Below are 21,194 nucleotides of genomic sequence, written 5' to 3' on the forward strand. Positions count from 1 at the left end.
GTTTACAGGGATAGGAAAATAATTAAACAAAGTTTGTCTCTGCAGATCTAGAACAAAATAGTATTATAATCCAAGTAATTTCAGTGTTGATTCGTTTCTGTTGTAAAAAAAAAAAGTTATTTCAGGTAGCCTAATCTATATAGCCATTCTGATGTCTTCGTTCAGCTCAGTTCAGTTCTTAATGGTGTCACCTATCCGCATTTCCATTACCCTTCAAATTGCGCATATTGAAATTGCAAATTGAATAGGCCTACACGCACAATGGAAACACTATTTCGCAAAAACTCTCGTTTATCGTATTCGTAAAGAAGTTTTTATGCTCGCATGAGGGTTTTCAGGCAATTCGAAAAAGGAATATTGTGCAAAACTGCAATGGAAACAGGTTTTGCGCATTTACAATCAACTGACAATTACACCGCGTTCCAAATTATTATGCAAATGATATTTTACACTGATTTTCCTAAATAGTCAATGCAAATGACAGTCAGTATAATTTTCCAGTCACCAACCACTAGGGTATAAGTTGAATTTCATAGAACAAAACACCCAACGAAAACAGTATTTTTTGAAAAAATAAAAAACTCAAAATGCACTGTTCCAAATTATTATGCACAAAAGAGTTTGAAAACATTTTATTGGTTGTAAAGAACTGAGAATGGTAATATGATGAATTTGCAGCATTAGGAGGTCAAATTTAATGAAATCAAAAGCTATTTCAATCAAACTCATCTTAACAGGGCAAGTTACATGTTAACCTTGGACCCCTCCTTTGATATGACCTTCACAATTCCTGTATCCATTGAAGTTGGGAGTTTATGGAGATTTCTGCTTGAAAATCTTTTCACGATGTCAGAATAGCCTTCCAGAGGTCTTTTGCTTGAGGATGCTCCAAAGGTTCTCAATAGGGTTGAGGTCAGTGTGGGGGCCACTCCAAGAGTTTATCTCCTTTTTTGCCCATAGCAGCCAATAACACAGAATTATTTTTTGCTGCATGAGATGGTGCATTGTCATGAATGACAATAATTTTGCTACGGAAGGCATGGTTCTTCTTTTTGTACCATGGAAGAAAGTGAGAAGAAGACAGTCAGAAACTCTGGATGCATTGCAGAGGGCATTTTCACACCTTCAGGGACGCTAAAGGGACCTACCAGCTCTCTCCCCATGATTCCGACCCAAAACATGACTCCGCCTCCTCCTTGCTGACGTCGCAGCCTTATTGGGACATAGTGGCCATCCACCAACCATCCACTACTCCATCCATCTGCGCCATCCAGGGTTGCACGGCACTCATCAGTAAGCAAGACTATTTAAAAATTAGTCTTCATGTATTTCTGGGCCCACTGCAACGTTTCGGCTTGTAAGCATTGGTAAGGGGTGGCAGAATAGTAGGTTTATGTACAACTGCAAGCCCTGGAGGATCCTACACCTTGAGGTTTGCGGGACTCCAGAGGCCCCAGCATCTTCAAATACCTGTTTGCTGCTTTGTAATGGCATTATAGCAGTGCTCTCCTAAATCCGATGCATTTGTCTGGCAGTAACCTTCCTCATTATGCCTTTTTCTGTACAAACCCATCTGTACTCTGAATCAGCCACAAATCTCTTCACAGTACATTGATCATGCTTACATTTTCGTGAACTATCTAAAGTTTTCATACCTTGTCCAAGGCACTGCACTATTTAACTCTTTTCCGCAACAAAGAGATCCTTTTTCTTTCCCATATTGCTTGAAACCTGTGGCCTGCTTAATAATGTGGAACATCCTTCTTAAGTAGTTTTCCTTTAATTGGGCTCACTTTGCAAACTACTTATCACAGGTGTCTGAGATTTTTTTCCGTGATCCAAAGAACTTGGAGACACAATACTATCCATGAGTTTGATTATAAAACTAAATATTACATTTTTATGACACTTATTTCCAATTTGCATAATAATTTGGAACGCGGTGTAGAAGACACGGTGTGTTTGGTGTCCGTGTCCGCAAATAATAATAATAATAATTATCATCATTAATATAACATGTAGGCTAGCAATTACTTTTAGGCTATATGCACGCATATCCCAGTGTTTGTGTGGAGTGTGGAGCGATCACTGGATGGCAGCAGGGGATCGTGGGCACGCACTTGCATTTTCCTATCAACAGTGGAAACAACTTAAAATACTCTATCATTTCTGGTCATACAGAAAATAATAATACATTATTCGCTACTACTTTTATTTGTGTAAACTCACAATAACAAGAAAACGTTGTGCTTTTGTAAAATAAACTAAAACAACCAGGCGCGCATTCATGATCTCCGTGAACTGAAGCGCGAGAACTGAAACAAAATATAGCCTATGTAGGCAAAAGCTTGAAATGTCCACTTTAAAACGATCAACTTAGAATTGAAAACGTCTCAGTTACGGATGTAACCCTCGTGAGTAGGGAACGGAGATGTTACGTCGAAATGACAGAGAATGTGGGTTTCGCATAGAAAGCCAATCCTCTGCGAGTATTTAAAAACGAGCCAATGGCATGAAAATGCCTTGGGTCTGTGGAATTTGCATAGCGTATCTCCGCCCCACCTCATAGGTATAAAAGGAGGAAGCGGACGCAACCGCAGTATGTCTTCGTTGAGGAGCCGAGACTGAACTCAGGCGTCTACCCAGCGGTACAGCGGAAGTGGCAGGGAGACGTAACGTCTCCGTTCCCTACTCAGGGAATGAGGGTTACATCCGTAACCGAGACGTTCCCTTTCGTAGTCACTCCGAGTTTTGTCAGAATGACGGAGAATGGGGGTCCGTGCCATCACGCCACACAGCTGTCACAGCTATCACAGCTGTCTTCCAGTGCCCTGCGAAAGTCTGGACTCCTAACAACTTAGCTTATGAACCAGGAGTTCTACTTTAACACAGGAGTACCAAGATACACTGGGGAGCACATCCCGGGAGGAATATGCCGCAGTACGCCTACCATAGGGAGGACTTAAGAATACAAATATGGCCCAAGGGGACTTCATATGGGGGAACACTGGAGTCACCAACCTAAGGGTGGCTAGAAGCTTAACTCCAGGAATGGCAGATGGCTTGCCAAGGGAAGACACATGCTCAGAGAGGCTTACAGTGGAGAATACACATGTGACAGTTACCGGGGGGAACCGTACACACGGAGGCACCTAGCCGGCGTCCAGAGCAAATGCACTGGCGCCAGCATCAGAAGTGCTGGAGGACTCAGGACTTCAGCGGAAGACTCAACTGAGGAATATCGCACTCATCCAGTCCGAGGAGTGGAATGGTGAGCAAGCGAAGACACCTGAGCGGGTCCTGTACTGGCGGAAGCGAGTACACGAGAGGACACAGGCTCCACTCGAAGATTATAGAATCTCGCGAATGTGTTCGGTGTCGCCCAGCCTGCAGCTCTGCATATGTCTGTTAGCGAGGCGCTAAAGCCCAAGAGGAAGCCACACTCCGAGTGGAGTGGGCCGTCACACCAAGGGGGCACGGTCGACCTTTTTTTTGGGTGAGCAGCGGGGAGCTGAGAACAAAAGATTCTCCCACGGCCCTCCACCGGGGGAAGGAGGGGGCCTGCTACCACATCCTGAGAAAAACTTGATGCCAACACTGAGCAGCCCATCTCCTCCACGACGCGATGAAGACTGAAGGCTGCTGCTGTGGTCGTGTAGGAGGGAGGGGAGCCGCAGGGGGGCGTCCTCGGTGGCGAGCAGGCTGGGGCAGCTGAACCGACGGCTGGGTGGAGGCAGCAGCTGGCCGTCGGGGCAGGATGAGTTTTATCACTTCAGTCTGCTTCTGGGCGGTCAAGAACTGCTGGGCAAAGTCCTCGACCGCACCACCGAAGAGGCCAGCCTGGGAGAGGGGGGCGTCGAGCAGACGAGTCCGCTTAGCGTCCCGCACATCTGCCAGGTTGAGCCAAAGATGACGCTCCTGGACCACACTGGTGGCCATCACCTGACCAAGGGAGCGAGCGGCCACTTTAGTCGCCCGGAGAGCGAGGTCAGTGGCAGCTCGCAGTTTGTTGAAAGCCCCTTGGTCAGTGCCACCCTCGTGCATGTCTCTGAGAAGCTTTGCTTGAAAAACCTGCAAGGTTCTCATCGCATGCAGGGCGGAGGCCGCCTGTCCCGCCACTCTATAGGATCATGCCACTATAGACGACGAGAACCTATAGGCTTTGGAAGGGTGCTTAGGAGTGCCCCGAGAGGATGCGTACCCACGGGCAGCCGCGCCGTCGAGGGGAGGAAAGGCGGGGGAAGCTGACGAGCGCTCACGGGAGGTCAAAGGAGCCTTCCAAGTCTTCGTCAGTTCCCCATGTAGCTCGGGGAAGAAAAGAATTGGGGTCGGCTGTGGCCGTGAGGCGGCAGCCTTGCCCAAAAACCAATCATCCATCCGAGAGCGATTAGGGCAGGGTGAAGGGTTCCACTCTAGCCCGATGCTCACGGCGGCCCGAGACAGCATGGCCGTCATCTCGGGATCAGACACTGGCAACGCTGGCGCTCCCGAGGGAGGCAACGCAGCCGCATCCTCACTTCCCGAGGAGTCTAGCCCACCCTGTGATGCTGCGTTCAACATCGCATCATCCTCTGGAGCACCGAACGAAACAGACGGTACCTGCGAAGAGGCGGACGTCTGAATCGTTTCAGTGCTCGCTGGCTGCAACACTGGTGCGATGGGTGTGGCCCGAGGAACAAGCGTCGGGGGTTTGTTCCACACTGTCACCGTCAGATCCCCCTGTCCGCGAGCCGAAGAGCTTCCCCTGGAAGAGGAAGCAGAACGGGTAGCGGACACAGGGACTCTCACTGTAAGATCATTGAGTCTAGATCGAAGTGTTGAGATGGTCATGTTCCCACAGAAGGAACATGACTCATCCACAAACGCTGCCTTTGCATGCTGAATGCCCAGACACACAAAGCAGCGATCGTGCCCATCAGAGGACGACAGGAATCAGAAGACGACAGAAGAACACGGGCAAACCATCTTTAAAAAGACGTGCCACGTGCAGCTCTTTCAATAGAGAGGAGGAAATTTACTCTTTCAGCGCTGAGGCGACCAGGGAGAAGCGCAAAGTCTGCCAGACCACTGCACAGATCGCAGGCAATGCAGAATCTCGCTGGGTACTGCCGTCACACCAACACTGAAGAGGACGCTCGTCTGGAAGAGTTGAACTCAGTGAAAATGGCTTCTGGAGGGAAGAAATCTCTTGGCTCCGAAGCGAAAACATACTGCGGTTGACGGTGTCACTGTCGTAAATGAGACCTGCCACTTCCTCAGCAGTAAATCGGAAGTGTTCATTGTACCATCTACAGTCTTTTCTGGCAACCCAGACGACCTAATTACAAGATTACCTATGAAACTTGTGCTGAAGCACCTTAATAGACGGGTCTTGCAGATCCGCGACAGGGAGAGCTCAGAATAGCCTGGAGAATAGCCTGCTCCCTCAACCATTTTTCTAAATTTATTTAAAGTGTTTGTTTTCTGGGGAAAATTATTTAATTGTTATTGTTTAGTTTAGTTTATTTTATTGTTCTGTAGTTTGTTCGAAAATAAAATATAATTTCACGTTTCAAAGTGTTGTCTTGTCTATCATCCGTATATTTTTGACAATAATGCATACCCTCTAATTACCTGCAGAATAGTAACACTGTTTTGCTTACCTGTTGTGATACAATATAATGATTGAGAAATTCGTGGACCTTTGTCACCTATTTGAATGCAACACTGTGGGAGAATTGAAACAAAAAAGTTAAAATCTTACAACAAGTGTGAAATTACACAAATATAATGCAAAATACATTAATTGAGATCTATCAACAAAGTCATACATTTGTCATACATGTAACAGAATGTAGTCCCTGTCAAATATTAATCCTATCCTGATTGTAAAAAAGTGAAGCTTGCACTTTTAATCACATTGTGATCCAGTGTTTCGCGACTCAGGACAACATGGTAACAGGTATGAAATTAAAATCCCCTCAAGAGTTTTAGAATCGTGTTTTTTCAATTTAGGAGTAAAATTACATACATTTTTAATAAAATTGCATAAATTACACAGACCCATACCAAAAACACGAGTTTTAAAAGCACCGGTTGATTCTCAATGACTCACTCAATAAAAGTGAATTGCTGCCACCTAGTGGCATTAATATTTAATATTTAAATAACATTTAAATTTTGTTAAATTGTTTTTTATTCAGACATCAAATAGTCTTGAAATAATTACAGGTTTCAGGATAGATTTCAAATAACATTTAAATTTTAAGTTAAATTTGAAATTATTTCAAAAGTAAAGTATTAAACATTTCATGTTTAAATCGAAGCATGAAAAAAGTCCTTTACTTATTAAGTCATTACTCATTCCGTGTGAGCTGCATTAAATAATGCTATTTCAGATGATGTAACTGTTTTTCCTTAGCATTGCACATTTTAATTTCTACACTTATTTCATCCGCTCTATTGTCTTTTTATTGTAATTCAATTTATTGTCGTTTCTCCATAACTTCATAAAACAAATCATGAATTTAATTCAGAAAATAAAAATTTTCTTTCAGAGCCAATCTCAGACCAAATCCTGTATTTGTTTTAATTAATTAATTAAATGTAAGAATTCACACATCTAGCATACAGCATTCCCCAAAAGATTGAAGCTATTTTCAAAACAACAATTTAACTTGTAAGTGAAAAGCATCATTCATTATTGTCGAACATTGTTCGTGATAAAATTATTAAAAGTCATTACAATCATATAGTAAACGTCTTTTGTGTGTCGCACAGTCAAGAACCGTTTATGAAGTAGTTAATTGCTTTTATGCATAAGAAAATCAAGACATTATCATTTTAGTAGCATGAAAAACAAAATTATAAATCAAAATCTTTCTTACATCGTATCTGCACTTTCCCACGACAGAATTCGCAATCTGACTGAGGTGTTGAACGAGGAACTCCCGCGTATTACCTTTCTTCATCGGTAACTAATCTATACTAACCTGATTGGTTATTGCATTATGAGCTCAGTAGAGACTTCTGTGATTGGTGGTAATGCTAAACACTGAAAAAAGTAATCTTGCATGTCACGTGAGCATCCTTAACTGTAATGACGCAACACTTTTTTTCTTCACATTTCACCTCAATAGTGCAGTCATGATAGATTAATTTTGATTGTGTTGGAGATATTGTTTAACCATGTCCAATATGCCGTTTTGTCCATTTTAGAGGGAGCAAATGCGTCCATCCATTCCCCACATAAGCTGTGTAATTTCCTTATTATTACTAGTTGTTGCTATAGAACTTATTATGCACCAGAGAAACATGGGCGCCGTCTTCTTTAGAATATTGTCTTTGAACTTCCGTTTTTGCGGTCGCTCTGTATATTTCTATGGCAACGTTGTCAAGGAGTAATTAGCTGGTGAAGTGGATTTACTTATTGTAGAGTTAACAAAAGTTATCATGAGCATTGTAATGTTTATCATAAGCATTGTAAAGTAGATGTCTTAACAAATGTCGACCGGGATTTTTTTTTTTTATGAGCAGTTCATTCATACCTATGTATGCAAGAGGAAGTCAAAAGACAGATTAGCGCTGAAAAGGGACGGGGCTACATAAGGTCTATAAAAGTTAAAATGAACATTTTAAAATATAAAATATTATCACTGATAAAATAAAATAAAATCTATCTATCTATCTTTCTATCTATCTTTCTATCTATCTATCTATCTATCTATCTATCTATCTATCTATCTCTTTCTAACTCAATCAATCTATCTATCCTAACTCTATCTATCTATCTAACGTTAAATTAATTTAAACTTTAGACTAATTTAAACTTCAAACTACTTTAAAATTCAAACTACTTTAAACTTCTTCAAACTTTCTGTTCCAAACTTTCACAAGCCAACTTAAAGTTTGTCTCGACGAACTTTTTTAATCATCCGCTTCCTCCTTTTATACCCATGAGGTGGGGCGGAGATACGCTATGCAAATTCCACAGACCCAAGGCATTTTCATGCCATTGGCTCGTTTTTAAATACTCGAAGAGTTTTCTATGCGAAACCCCCATTCTCCGTCATTCCGACGTAACTCAGAGTGACTACGAAAGGGAACATGTTTTTTATGCCATACATCACAAAAAATAACAATTAAATTTGATATAAACAATATTAAGTATTATGATGCTTAAAAAAGCCAAGAGTGTGGCTACATCTTTTAATTTATCTTGTTTGAAATAGTATATATGAAGAGTTCAGATGCAAAAGCCTCTAAATGCCATTTGAAATTTTGAATGATAATTTTTATCAAGCTTGTGTATTTTAAGTTCAGTGATTTCACTTAAATGGCAATGAAGATTACCTATTAATTGTTATTTGTGAAATATATATAAGTGAAATTACTGAACTTATATATACAAGTTTCATAAAAATCATCATTAAAGAAGAAAATTTCAAATGGCATTTAGAGGCTTCTGCATCTGAACTCTTCATATATATATATATATATATATATATATATGTATATGTGTGTGTGTGTGTGTGTGTGTACGTATATTTATTTAATTGTTTATTTCTGTTTTCTCAGCCTTTGTACTTCTGGCCAGTATGTCCTCCAAAGAGGTAAGTTCAGTACCAATCAAGTTATATGGCTGATAGTTTAAGGGAAAAACAGATTAAATCTGAAAATGTACTGAATGTACTGTAATTTATTGAATTATTGGCAGAGACACCAGTACAGTAGATGGATGACATCAATAGAGCGTAAGAGGCAGTACAATAAAATCTGGGCTAGAGTGTCAGGGGCACAAAAGGCAGCAGCCAACAAGGAAACGATCAGTGAGATGGCCAGCATTGCTGATAGTGACAGTCACAACCAGCTCTTTGAGGAGGAAAATTTTAGCATGTTTATAGATCCAGCCCTGTCAAGTTCTGATAGCAAACAAGATGCAACTACTCTCAAGGAAGAACTTTCAAAATGGGCATGCAAGTTTCAAGTTAAACATAATGCCGTGGATGCTCTCTTAAAAATCCTCAAAATACATGGGCATGCAGAACTCCCCTATACTGCAAGGACACTCTTTGCAAATGAGAAGCATTATGAACTTACTACCAAAGATGCTGTTGAGAGTGTACAGTTCAATGTGGCAGATCAGGTCTCAAAGCATCTGAGCAGATATCCTGCAGCTGTGACAGACCATCTGCAGTCACTGGACCTCTCCTTAAACGTTGATGGGCTACCATTATTTAAAAGCTCAAACTTGTCCCTCTGGCCAGTTCTTTGTTCCATTAATTTGTCACCAGCATGTATTTTCCCCCTCTGCCTCACCACTGCTGCATCCAAACCTAAAACACAAGACTTTATTAGTGACACAGTTCAGGAATTGGCAGAACTAATGCAGAATAATCTAACCTGGGAAGGCAAGCATCCAACTGAGATGCGTTACCTGCGATGCTCTGGCCAGAGCCATGGTCAAGCGTGTCATGCAGTTCTCCGGCTACTATGGGTGCGACAGATGCACCCAGAAGGGATCCTGGGATGGTCGGATGACGTATCCAGATGTTGACAATCTGACCTTGAGGACAGACCTTCAGGGAGTGTTGGCAAACAGAACACCATCACGAGGAGAAGATTTCGCCTTTCTCTGTTCTCCCAATCGACATGATCAAATCATTCCCCATCAATTACATGCACCAGAGCTGCTTTGGGGTCATGAAAAAGTTGCTGCTATTGTGGACAAGAAGTAGATCCGAGTACCTCATGTCAACAGGGGACGTGGCCCGTGTAAGCAATAGTCTAGAGACACTGAAGAAAACAATTCCTGACTGATTTGCCAGAAAGCCAAGGGGGTTGCAAGAAATTGAGCGTTGGAAAGCAACTGAATTCAGACAGTTTGCATTATACACAGGGAAGATAGTTCTGAAGGGAGCACTACAAGGGCAACTGTACGAACACTTCTTGTGTTTTAGCACTGCTCTGTGCATCCAGAACTTACAAAGGCACAAGGGCCTTATGCCAGCCAACTACTGCAATACGTTGTGGAGAAAGGACGGGAGATATATGGAGACATTTTTAGTGTACAACGTCCACTCATTGCTGCACCTTTCAGAAGATTTCCTCAAAACTGTGGCTGCCTTGACAACTGCAGTGCATTTAAATGTGTAAACTATCTACATCAGATGAAGAACATGGTCCGCTCTGGAAAAAATGTCATAAAAGGGTGATGAACTGAGAAATCAAATTTTCCTTGAGCTTTTGACATCTAAGAGGTCATCATATTATAAGAATATCCTGTAAGTTTCAGAACTGAAAACGTCCTTGTTAGTCCAATAAAAGCTTTTATTGACACCAGCCTCAGAAAACGACTCGTTTTTAAAAGTGGGGAACTATGACGACAAAGAGGATAAAACACCACCCCCGCAGAAGAAGATCCACGCCTACTTCAACACGGCAGGTTTGGCCCCGCCCACCGATTCGCGTACACACACATAGTAACATACATGCACGCTTACCTCGTGATGACAAACTGGATCGCTACCGAGCAATACAGAATATTGTGCAGTGCCTGGTTGTGGAAGAAGACAGTCGCTGCATAAGCTTCCTGTGGATTCCAATAGGACTTCATAGATAAAATTTATTTTTAATGACGTTCCAGCTGATGAGGGTAAAACACGTTCGCTTCATTTCACTGAGGATTGTTTTGTCAACAAGACTGGACCAATTAAGAGTAAAGAATGGTGCTGTGCCATCTATATTGGATCTGACAGGAATATTGTGCAACACTCGGACTCTGGGTTGAACAAGTATGGGCGAATCCGGTTGCCATTTTACAACATTGGACATTTTCCCCCATGTGTGCACCGATGGGTGAGTTAAACTCATTATAATATATGCAAAACTGTTCTCCACTCGCAGCAGTGGGTGTTTACTTCCAAGTCTTCAGTGCGACACGCCCATAAAAACCGGCTCACAACCAGGGTACAAAATAGCCTATTACTTGTTCATTTTGATGTTTTTGAATGCAAAAACCAAGCGAACATTATAAGTTGACCTCAGACAACAATATAATAACATTTAAAAAGCCAGTTCATGACCCCTTTAACTCAAGTAGCAAATCATCTGGAGGAAACATCAAAGCTGAAGCAAGAAAACAAGGAAAAAGTGGTGTCATTGAAAAGCCATCTGGAGGAAACATCAAAGCTGAAGCAAGAAAACAAGGAAAAAGTGGTGTCATTGAAAAGCCCAAACAATTTATTTGTTTTAAGCCCTGAAGAATGTTGTGAGGTGGTGTCAGAAAGTGTGGACAACACAATGTTATGCAGAGTCTTCACCAATTTACAGCCATACTCAGGACCGGCGCGTGCACTTCTGCCGCTCTAGGTGAAAAAAAATTTGCCGGCCGGCCAGCCCCCCATGCCATGCCATATACATATAACACAAAAAAAACCTAGTCTAAAGTCAGTGGCGCTTTGCACGTTGTTAATAATGCTATTTTAAGGGCATGGTGTGTAGTGATGTAGCGGGTGCACAACGCGCATACACTTCTCTCACCAAAACAGATGCAGCAGTTTTTATTTTTGCAAATCATACATTATAACAAGGAAAAATATTAACACTCCTAACTTACACATTTAGGCTACCCAAAATTTTCAGGCTAACTGTAGTAATGACAGATTGGCAAAACACAGTACTATAAGGACATAACTTACCCCAACGTCACTTTTACGGCCATGACAAGATCGTCAGTCTCCTCGGCTGTGAACGCTCCTGGCGGGCTCTTATTATCATATTTTTATTATCATAATAATAACAACAATCCGCCATATTTCGTTTCGACATCCTGCTGCAAGATAGGTGATTGATGAACGACTTCATTGCGTATGTCACGCGGCAAATGAGCGTAAGACTCGGAAGGTAAAGTAATCATTTATGTTCCCTGTAAATCATTTTTACTGTATTATGATTTCTTAATTCAGAATATGATCAACATTGCGTTGGTGGATGTGATCGGGGAATTTGGCTGTTAAAATTATAACATTTAAAGCCACTTAAATAAACAAAATGACTCGAATGTCTCAGAGAGTCAGTAAAATTAACTTCCTACCCAGACTCGTGACTGAGTGCAGGGCCTCGCCGCTCGCTGGAATTCGGTACAACACCGGCGCTGGGGGGCAGCGGAAGCTAAATCAGTTACTGTCTATATATGGTCATGACTCGTGAGAGAATGCGTTAGAGAGCAGGGCAGCCGCAGCTCAGCAAATCATATAAATAACCTAGTTTGTGAATTGTTCCTTCCCGGTTGGCACAAATTTTGCCGCCCTTACGAAAGCGCTGCTCTAGGCAATTACCTAGTTCGCCTATATGTACGCGCCGGCCCTGGCCATACCTGATGACACCATGCGATTCCCGTCTTTATGGAGCGTATGTAGCTAACATTATTAGGCACTCACAAATGCGTTGCGTTGACAGAAAGGCACTTGAGAGGAGGGCATGTTGGAAGATCGTGGAATCATAATTGTCGTGTCTATCCTTCATAGTCTGTAGACTGTTGAAAGATGTACATAGTTATTTATTAGTTTCATTTGAAGACACATAGCATTACAACCAAATCATCAAATATGTCACAAGACCCAAGCCTTTCTGTAGAAGAACATTTTAACTACAAAAATTAAATGAGAATGTCTAGAACTTAAGAAAACAAGGAGGATGAACAATAACAACAAATGCATCTGATACAAAACAGCCATTATCATTATCTATTCATGAGGTTAGAGCATGTCCTATGGATCAATTATTTACTAATTATAAATATTTCAACAAATTATATTTTAACTTTTCTGTTTAATAGAGGATTATTTGCGCTATGTTGTGCTTCATTTTATTGAGCACAATGAAGTTGAGGTGGCTCCATCCAGCTGGTTGGAGTTAAATAATGAGATAAGATGAAGTCCATATAAATAAACATAAATGTTAAATATTAAACAGGTTTATTGTAAATGTGCAAATGAAAACAAATGCATCTATATTTGAAAGGTATAGTATTGCTACTGGCCTCACGTGAACGCTGGGATTATGGTAAAGAAATGTGCCATCCCAGACAAGAAGCTTTGGTCAAAACATCAAGTCAGAATATTTTCTGACACAGGTAAAGTATGCAAAATAATACCTTACAAACTTTTTAATCAAGACAAAAAAAAAGAAAAAAAAAAGCAAACATTTCTATAATAAGTTATACTGCTTTGTGAGCAGATAGTTATGATCTCGCAAGATTTCGGGCAAGAAAGGCCCAAGAAACATCGCATCTTGAGGACTCTGATGAGAATAGGGGGAGAAAAGTCATTCCCCCTGCCTAGACGATTTAGAGGTATTTAGATATGGTAGAATACATAGAAGATCTTCCCAAATTTTGTCACGTTTGTGTCTGTTTTGATCTTTTGTTTTCAGTTTTAGTCACATGTCTTTTGTTTTCCCACTACTCTTTTGTTTCCATGCCAACCATCATTAGTTTACCTTCATCACCTGATTATCACCTTTATGTGTATAACCTGGATATGTTCATCAGTGTCTGTATTTAGTTTGTTCTGTTCAGTCAGTCTGGGTCGGTAGTTAGTCTTGTATGGGCTATGTGCACAACCGTAGTTTCGAACTTCCGCTTTTGTCAGAAGTTGGCGTATCAGTTTCCGGCCTACGACTGGTCATTCGCATCCACTAATAAACAAACAAGATGAGTGCTGCTGTTGTATGAAAAAAAGAGTTCTTAAACACATCTAAGTTTCTTAGAACTGTAGTGGATCTAACCTCCATTTCACACCCGTTTGCAGTGTGTGTTGCGGTGCAGGAGCGTGCTGTTAGTGCGTTCACATATTATGATGCGTTTGCACAGTGAATAACTGATCCGCGGCTGTACAACAAACACATACTTAACATTTTTATTATTTTTTGCGCGTCAATCAAAATGTCTATTTTGTGCAGCCACTGCGCACGAAGGTTGGTGTTTATCAGGAAGCAGTGGAAGCTCAAATGGCTGTTAGCGACTTGAAGCCGAGCAAAGTGCCGCACAGCAGTCTCCTAACGCACCATGTAAACAGGTTAGGGCTTTGTGGTACATATAACAACAGCACAGCGATCGTTTCCACACTGAATCTATTTCTGCTGTGCTGCAAACGCTGGTGGTCAAAATGATTGACCTGAAAATGTAGTAATTTCACCATAAATGCGTTTAATTAAATAAAATGTAGTAATCTCACCATTAATGCACATTTAATTAAGGAAAACTACAATTTACTTCAACCAGGCGACAGAATGAACTCGTCTCGATCGTGGAGGTGGAAAAATAAGTTTTGTGACATGCAAGATCTATTGTTTTAAAATTAAGATGCAAACAAAAAGGCAAGTCGGCTGCTTTTGTCAATTTCAAGTTTTAATTTAAATTATTTGCGATTTTAATATAGGAAATATTTGACCACTTGCTTGAGCAACTTGTAATGCATGGAGTAACTTACATTGTTTAAATTGTGTTTAAACGTGCATACTAAGAATCGCAATGCTGACACAACTTTTTGTTTTTAAAAATAAGTTGCAGCATAACTTCTGGACTTTAAATAAAAATATTAAGTATGTGTTTGTTGTACAGCGGCGGATCAGTTATTCACTGTGCAAACGCATCATTATATGTGAACGCACTAACAGCACGCTCCTGCACCGCAACACACTGCAAACGGGTGTGAAACGGACGTTAGATCCACTACAGTTCTAAGAAACTTAGATGCGTTTAAGAACTCTTTTTTTCGTACAACAGCAGCACTCATCTTCTTTGTTTATTAGTGGATGCAGATGACCAGTCGTAGACCGGAAACTGATACGCCAACTTCTGACAAAAGCGGAAGTTTGAAACTACGGTTGTGCACATAGCCTATAGTCGTGTGATCTGCCTGTCTGAACCCTTCTGTTTGTACCTGCCTATTGTTATTATTATTATTATTGTGAGTAAATTGTTGCTATTTAGAGATTTTTGCCTGTGAGTCCTTCAACCCACACACCGTGACAAATTTATTATGAAAGGTAATTTTTAAAATTTTTTTTTTTTTTTTTTTTTGCAGAGAAAGAAGTCTTGCCCAGCCAGCCCAGAGGGGCAAAACAGGCTCAAAGCTGTAAGCATATAAACTATAACTGAAATGAGAATGATTATGAAAAGCCAAAATTTGTGTTCTCTATTAATGTTTAATTAAATTTTGTTTTGCAGTTCATGAGAATGGTGGGTCGTCTCAAGGTGGTGTTTATGTTGGTTTTAAATATCAGTGAGAATTTTTAAAAAGAGAATTTATTTAACTATATAACCTAATTCTTTATTTTCATTATTCCATTTGGCCTGGAAGACGAAATTACCAGCTTACAAGGAAAGAAAAGGAAAACAAAATCAAAAAACAGATCAACATTAGCAGAAACTACACTTGAGTGTAAGTAGAAAATGAATGTCACTTAAAATATATATATATAAAGAGAAGTCAATATTGCCTACATGATTGCTGTCACTGTTTTCAGCTGTTGAGACTGACGAAGGTAAGACCACTGTTCTTTAGCTTTTATAGGTTTAAACAATGTTAAGTCTTTTTCACTCAGTTCTTTTTTTATTTTTTACATTACATGAGAAGCTGCAGCCAAAAAGAAAAAAACAAAGACAATCTCATTTGATGTTGCCCAATGCTCCTTCCTGTGAGTACATTTTGCGATAATTTTTCAGTAACTGAGTAATTATAGAAAGAAGTTTGAGATTGGGACTTAACAGCAACACATCTCTTTAGAACATTCATAATAATAAATGCTTTTTGAGCAGCTAATCAGCATATTAATGATTTCTGAAGGATCATGAAGACTATCCTAATTCAGCTAGTAATTAAACTGCATTTAGTAATTTACATTTACAGTACAAAAAATGAAATGTAGTAATAATTCACATTATAACGGTTTCAACTTTCCCCAGCTGGCATATGACCGACCTTCAACGTTGAAATATGGTTGAAATAATGTCAGTTGTTGTTTCAACAGTGAAACAACGTTGATATAACGTTTAATGCTAAATGGTTGAAAAATGTTGACAAAACACTTCTTAATCAACGTTGAAGGTACGTTGAAACAACGTAATGTTTTCAACAACATACAACAGAAATATCTGCCTTATAAAGTATTATTATGATCATTATTAGCATAATGATATTCCGATAATACAACCTTTCAATAGATATGTTAAAATATGATTATTATCATTATAGACAACTCTCCAATAATTTAAACCTCAAGAGCAGAAACTTTTTGCTTTATGTGATTTTGTGTGGATTTACAAGTGTGCTTACCCAACCATCCCAGTAAACACAGAACGTTCCCATAACGTTCCCATATGGTTCCCATTTGGTTATTTTTTTGGGAACCAAATAAGAACGTTCTAAGAACGTTCTCTGTAGGTTTTTTTTTAATAACCTAAAGAGAACGTTCCGGGAACGTTCCCTGCAGGTTATTTTTAGATTTAATTTTATAACCTAAAGAGAACGTTCCGGGAACGTTCCCTGCAGGTTATTTTTAGGTTTAATTTTGTAGCCTAAAGAGAACCTTCCCAGAACGTTCCCTGCAGGTTATTTTTAGGTTTAATTTTTATAACCTAAAGAGAACGTTCCGGGAACGTTCCCTGTAGGTTATTTTTAGGTTTAATTTTGTAACCTAAAGAGAACCTTCCCAGAACGTTCCCTGCAGGTTATTTTTAGGTTTAATTTTATAACCTAAAGAGAACGTTCCGGGAACGTTCCCTGCTGGTTATTTTTAGGTTTAATTTTGTAACCTAAAGAGAACCTTCCCAGAACGTTCCCTGCAGGTTATTTATAGGTTTAATTTAATAACCTATAAAGCTCTCTGTGAAAGTCCAGGTTTACAGTTGAATATTCAACGACAATAATGTTATTTGAAATAATCAATAGGCTACTGCTTTCATATTCTATTTACAAAGCACTTTCAGGACATCTTTATTGTATGTACATATACGTGCTGCTTGATTTTGACGTGGTTTATCATCAATGCCGTGCACGTGAACTTTCGAGTCTCTCAAACACTGGAGCGGCCGGCGCGCAGAGTTGCCATGGAAACGGCGCGGGACCACTGCTACTGGTAAACAACAAAACTCCCTCTCGTCTCGCTGTTGTTTCAACTTTTCACGGCTTTTTTCAGGTGAGATTACTCTCTAAAAGCACACGAATAATACTCACAACTGTTTTTGACATTTCTTCTACTTGTAATTGACAGGATTCTGTTAAAAATGTACTTTATCAACATGGTGTAGTCTTCGGAAAAAGTCCGTTAGAGGTAACTTAGCAAGGCTAAAGAGGTAGCAGCTAACGTTAGCAAGGCTAACATCCACGTTAACTCGGTTGAACTTTTATTTATTAAAGTTTCTTTTAATCACCTCTTATGTGTAAATGAGAGGTTTTGTAAGGGTTTTACTGGGAAGTGAGCTAATTTATTTAACACAAACGTAAACGTAACGTATCGGTGATGTTTCAGGACTTTTAGGAGCAATTGGCCGAAACTAACGTTAGCTCAATGGTAACGTTAAACACATTTTGATTAAATGTTCTGTGATTTCAGTAGTAACGAAATAACCCATAGCAGAGAGAAAGCTCCACTAAGTTACTTCAACATTTCTGAAGAAAGCTGCTGTCGGAGAAGTAACGTTTACGTTAGGACACAGGTGAGCCGAGGAAGCTCAATAAATAAAAAACATTTATGATTATTATCAGTGTTGAAAACAGTTGTGCTGCTTTGTGTTGTTCAGGATTATTTGATGAATAGAAAGGTTTAAATAACAGCATTTATTTGAATATATTTGTTAATGTAATGCATCCTTGCTGAGTAAAAATATGTATTTCTTCTTTTTTTGTTCTATTAATTTTTAAATCTATCATTGACCCCAAATGTTTGAACATTAGTGTAAACTACCCTTCATATGTTTGTGGTCTATTTAACAATGAATCCTGGAGGGGAAAAATGGTTTAAACTGTTACAATGGTTTACACAAACGCATTAATCAGTATAACTGTTTTTAACATTGATAATAATCAGAAATGTTTAGGGTTAGGGTTAGATGTTTACATTGTAAGAATGTATAGTATTCAAATATAAAAAACACTGACTTTTTAGGTCATGTTTCTCATTCAAGTCAGATGATTTCCTATTAATTCAATTGAATATGGTGACTTCAATTTACATGACGTCGTGAGCAATCAAGTCATTTATATAGATCAGTGAGTAGTGCCCGCAGCATAAAAGTCCACTAAAGGAGATTTCTCGCATTTTACCCCTAAACTCTGGAATACCTATGAAGGTAAAAGAGTAACAAGACTCGAGCACAAACAATAAATACTTGTATGCTAAAATTTACACTCACAGCTCCAACGTGAAAACTTCATCTAATATGCAATAATGTTGAAAAGATCACAGTTTCTGTCCTGACGAAAATTTTCTATCTTATTTTTTGCTTTGCAGAACAAGTTTGGAGTTAACCAGAACTCTTATGGACTCCATCTTGTCTTCAAAGAGATGGCAACATGAACGGGAAAAAAGGGGTTGTTGGTGAAAAAAGAGTCTTGACCTACAAAAGGTGCAGCTAATAATTGGTAAGCAAATATATCTATATGAATATCTTTTATCAATAGTTATTATATGACAAGCGCTGAGCGTGTCTGTCAGCGACAGCCATAGCTTGGAAAGCACAGTTTGAATCTGGCAGTTATGTCACGTCATGACAAACTTGTTTTCAAATTTTAATGTAATCTCATTTCTTACAGACTGTCAAAAAGAGGCACCCAGGCATCGGAGGCACTGAGATCAAGGTCTGCATGGCACAAAAGTTAAGAGATCTGAGGAGACGAGCAGAAAGGTAATATTCAGACGATCCAACATCCAAGTGTGATCCCCATGTGTCTGTTTACATTTGCGAAACCGACATGAGTGAGGTCGGAGGATTATTCTCAGTCTACATTGTGATCTATTCACAAACTGTCAATAGTTTTTTTTATAAATGATACGCATCACTCGTCATATACAGTTGTTTAAGCAAGATGTAAACGGCATTGCTGTTTGCCAACATTTTTTGCTTTCATAGCATATTTACGTAAAACGTTTAATGACATAATAATATTACAAATGAATAAGAATTAATTATTAAGCCCCATCAACTTTAGGCTTCGAAAATGCTTTTCAGAAACCAGAAACCTACGGGGTGACGTCATGGACACTACGTCCAAATATTTTTTTTTTACAGTCTATGCTTTGCACTGTCCTAATCTTTGATCTTTTTCTATCCCAAAACAGGATGCCTGCTGAAGGAGACACAAAGGACTGAGACAATACACTTTTACAAAAGCACACCACACACACAAACGCACACATGCGTGTATACCTGCGTTTTTTGTGGCTTTTTATGTATTTATGTATAATATGTGTGCTAAACAAAAGTGTATATAGTTTCTCATTGATAATTGTCTTGAGATATTCACATTTATTCACATTTATAAACTTGTATTTTTATAATCTCCTAAAGTCTTAGAATTTATGTTTTCATGTTCATGATTATTTTTTATTATTTTTTATTTAATTTTGTAATACATGTTGTTTATAAAAATACATGTTCACGGCTTTTGTATATGAAGAGTTCAGATGCAAAAGCCTCTAAGTGTCATTTGAAATTTTCTTCTAAAATGATCATTTTTATCAAGCTTGTATATTTAAGTTCAGTAATTTCACTTAAATGGCAATGAAGATTACGTATTAAATTGACATTTAAGTGAAATTACTGAACTTAAATACACAAGCTTGATAAAAATGGTCATTCTAGAACAAAATTTCAAATGGCACTTAGAGGCTTTTGCATCTGAACTCTTCATATAGATACATTTTTTGCATACATTCAATTTATTGTAATGATTTTATATTCATACAATCAATTGTTTTAATTTTTAAAAATAATATTACTATTCAGGTCAATGTGAACAATAAACAATGTCAGTTTCTCATGATATTTAATTAGTATATGATCATATATGTCCTATTTACATTTATTAAATTATTACAGGCTAATCTCTTTAGTTTTAGAATCTTTATCTTCATGGTTTCAAACTGCAATTTTGAATTTTTTTTTATAAATATGTTGTTTAAAATATATGTGCATGGCTTTTCGTGGCATTAAAATTTTGTGCATACATTACATTTATTGTAGTAATCTTCATACGATTCTTATGTTTTGGAAAAAATAAACAACATAGAAGATATTTTTTGTAGACTTATTTGTGTACAGGCATATCGGGATGTAGAGGTTAGGAGAACGTTCTGGGAACCTTTAGGGAACGTTCCGGGAACGTTCCCGGAACGTTCCGGGAACCTTTAGGGAACGTTCCGGGAACGTTCTGGGAATGTTCCGGGAACGTTCTGGGAACGTTCCAGAAAAGTTCCCGGAACGTTCCCCTAACCTAAAGGGAACGTTCTATTAACGTAAAGAAAACTTTCCTAGGTAACCAATAGGGAACGTTAGAAATGTTTGTTCTGGGAACGTTCTGAGAACGTTCTGGGAACCTGAAAGTAACGTTCTGGGAACGTTCTGGGAACCAAAAATTGTTAACTGGGATGCTGTCATGAAAACACCATTTGACAAATTAATTAAATAAATACAGACTGCAAATAAAACTAAATACACTAAACATTTTACTACGTCACCACGCTGAAACTACTGGTTGTTTCACCGGTTTACTTTGATCATGATTGGTTAATCTTTCTGTCTTCCAGGAAACTGGCCAATGACAAAATGCGCGCCTATTTTAGGTTTGAAAATACGTCCGTTACTGTTTGAGTCGGTGACGTGTGAGATGAACAGCTGCTCTGCTGATACTACCCCGTCGGACACGGATTATTTCATAAATTCTTGTTAAATTCTTATTTTGAGCGAATTTGAGTTGTGATATGTCAATGAAGGACAAAATGCTGGAATGTGAACAGAGGAAGGGGTCGTAACGTGGTCTATAAAATACGGGCGAAATCACTTAAGGTAAGACGACATTTTTCATTCTTTAACAGTCTAACGTGGACGTTAAACGTTATGTTCCTGTAATGTATGTACGAGTGAAACTGTGGTAACGTATACATACATTATGTTAACAAATATCAATAAATGTTTAAAAGGTATTAACGTT

The 21,194-nt window shown here is 39.0% G+C and overlaps 1 long non-coding RNA gene and 1 pseudogene across 1 annotated transcript; both read left to right on the top strand.

Annotated features, from left to right (window-relative positions):
• The first annotated feature begins 4,657 nt into the window (after positions 1–4,657).
• On the top strand, positions 4,658–10,193 carry LOC148971938 (uncharacterized; annotated as a pseudogene).
• A 6,524-nt stretch (positions 10,194–16,717) lies between these two features.
• On the top strand, positions 16,718–19,688 carry LOC120487548 (uncharacterized). The gene is made up of 4 exons (XR_016146792.1): positions 16,718–17,181; positions 18,496–18,626; positions 18,798–18,889; positions 19,324–19,688. It is a non-coding gene; the product is annotated as an uncharacterized LOC120487548 (long non-coding RNA).
• Positions 19,689–21,194: the final 1,506 nt, after the last annotated feature.

The sequence above is a fragment of the Pimephales promelas genome, chromosome 16, assembly GCF_988280905.1.
Source record: "Pimephales promelas chromosome 16, fPimPro1.hap1.1, whole genome shotgun sequence".
NCBI classification, from domain to species: domain Eukaryota; kingdom Metazoa; phylum Chordata; class Actinopteri; order Cypriniformes; family Leuciscidae; genus Pimephales; species Pimephales promelas.